This window comes from Apis dorsata, unplaced genomic scaffold (genome assembly GCF_000469605.1).
Source record: "Apis dorsata unplaced genomic scaffold, Apis dorsata 1.3 scaffold_127, whole genome shotgun sequence".
NCBI classification, from domain to species: Eukaryota; Metazoa; Arthropoda; class Insecta; order Hymenoptera; family Apidae; genus Apis; species Apis dorsata.
Window position 1 is genome coordinate 925409 of NW_006263420.1, and position 2636 is coordinate 928044.

Genomic DNA, 2636 nt, shown 5'->3' on the forward strand with positions numbered 1-2636 from the left:
ATATACGTTTGGGGAGCAGTATGATAATAAGGGGAGCATGTCAAAAATATATTTCACGTCAATTTCACTCGGACACTTCTTTATTTATATATCCCCGAAGGCATTAGAACACGCTATGGAAACGAAGAAAGTAATTTACACGAGGGACAATGCGCGCTGGTGGAGAAGCAAGCTGAAGCTTAGCATCACGACTTGAGGGATTAAAAAATTTATTTCGCCCACCGAGTTTTTTCTCCGTTTTCCTTTTCTCTTTCTTTCCTCTTTTTTTCCCTCCCCCCTTTCTAAATCAGATCCATGGAAAATATCGGGGTGGATTTTAATCGTGACAGGGAATAATTCGCGGAGATAACGTTCATTTTTATCACGGTCGGCATAGAAATTGCAATCCAGTTCCGTCTCGCGAAATTACTTCAACTTGTACGTTTCATCGATTCGCATTTACCTTAATCATCTTAATTAATCTTACTTCTCTCTGAATTTACTCCGGACGGAAAATATAAGAGGGATTGCTCGTTAAGAAAAACTCCACTTCTCTTCGGTGTCTCATACTCGATGCCTCGACCGAGCAAATATACACTTTTGAAGAAAAGTTCAAATCGATTTATAAAGTGGATATAGATTAAGAAATTTATTGAGCGATTTATCGATCGAACATTTGCGCGGCAAGCCATCGATATCATCGTTGTCTCAGAAATCAAGTTCGTCTCGAAGGATATCATTAATCGTAGCGATAAATAGGAGAGAAAGAAAAAGAAAAAGGATTTTGAAATGAAAAATCACCTTTGCATTGTTGGACAAAAGATTCACTTTTATATAACGTGCAAATACGCAGCGAGACGATTTTCTATCCTGTTCAATATTGTTCAAGAACCGGTTCTAAGCGCGAATGGATAAAAGGGAGAGAATTTTAAGCGAAACGTCGAAGCACATCTAAATGGGATACCGGCGTGAAAATCGATCAAACGAAGTCACGAGGTTTGCTCATTCCAACGGAGCACTTTGTCCGATCCTTAGCTCGAACATTGAAAACGTTTCTACGTTGAACGATCTCGTCGCAAATCTTTGCAATAATGGGAGCGTAGTAGATACGTTTATTATTCATTTTGGGGTGGCATCCATTTGCACGCGATCCACGTGCTTCGCGAGGTAAACCGAGCATCCACTTCCGTTCATCGAATCGATTCGACGCGGTTCATTTGATTCAAAACTGAATTCGACCTTCCTCCCTTTCTAAGCACGATTTAACCGATTATTATTTATCGTGTGCCGATCTAAACAGGTTAAAGATATTATTTATGATTATTATTATGATTATACACGAGACAAATAATCAATAATTGCAAACAAGAAACAATATTCTATCTATTGTAATATTAATTGAACGGCACTTTGGGGGAGGACGATTATTTAACCGAACTTTGATACTGCAAATATTTGTTGAATTGTTAATATTAACGATATCGCGTTGGGGAAAAGATAAATTTGATAAAACTTTGATAAATATATGAATATATCGATTAGGAGTATTCAAATATTATAGTCCACATTTGTGTCAATGAAACGCTTATTCATAATTGATTCAACGACTAAACGCAATAAACAGAATGACGAATAAATAGAGCAAAGAAGAACTTATTCGTCAAATCAATTCACACGCTCCAAAAAAATTCACATGTTCAAAATTTATCCATCCAATTAATCACATCTTACCAAATCAATCCCATCATGATGAGTAAAACAATCTCTCCAAACGCCCGCAGCATTCAATCGCACAACTTTCTATTCAATTTTCATTCTCATGCAATGTCATTCTTTTTCCTACTAATCCCCTAATTGCCATTGCAACCCGTCCCCGAAGTCAGATCGCAATATATACTTTCGAGATGAGAGACAAGGGGGTGAGATTTTTTTTTTAATAAAAGTTGGATATTCCGCGGATCTCTTTGGAATTTGTCTCCGTGACACCGGATCGAAAGAGGGCACTCTCTTCCTTTCAATATCTCGACGGTTGAACAGAGCGCGAAATTACAGAAAGAGTCAACATCCATCGAGGCAAATAACGCGACATCGAGCCGCCCCCTTCGATCGAGCGAGCGAAGAGGAGCTGGAATTCGTGTCGGCGGAAAATACGTTTACACGTGGAAACGCGTGAAAAGATGGATGATCGTGCGTTGTTTCGTTGTTTCCATTGTGTCGATTGTCATCGTGACGCGTCAACCACCCCCTATCGCGATCAACAATCCTTTTATCAACGTCGATCGTATCACGCGTGAATGGATACACCCGCTATGAAACCCGTTACCGAACCGCTGCAAAATAAATTACTCGCTCGTTGTGCGAATTCGCGCGTCCATCGTTGCAGATGGATTCCTTGGATATAAATTTTATTAACCGGTAATTCGACTATAAACCGTATCGACCGGCCGGTTAATTAATTTCGAGCCAAGCTGACGAAAATAATTAAGGGATTATCTACATCGAGTGACTTTATCGCGGCGGGAAATCGTGTATGCTCAATTTTAACCGAAGTTTATTAAAGTGCCGCCACACTGTGATTTAATTTATTATTTAACTTGTAATATCAATTTGAAGGGTGTGTTTTTTTACTTTTGGTTTATTTTTTTTTTTTTTTTTTT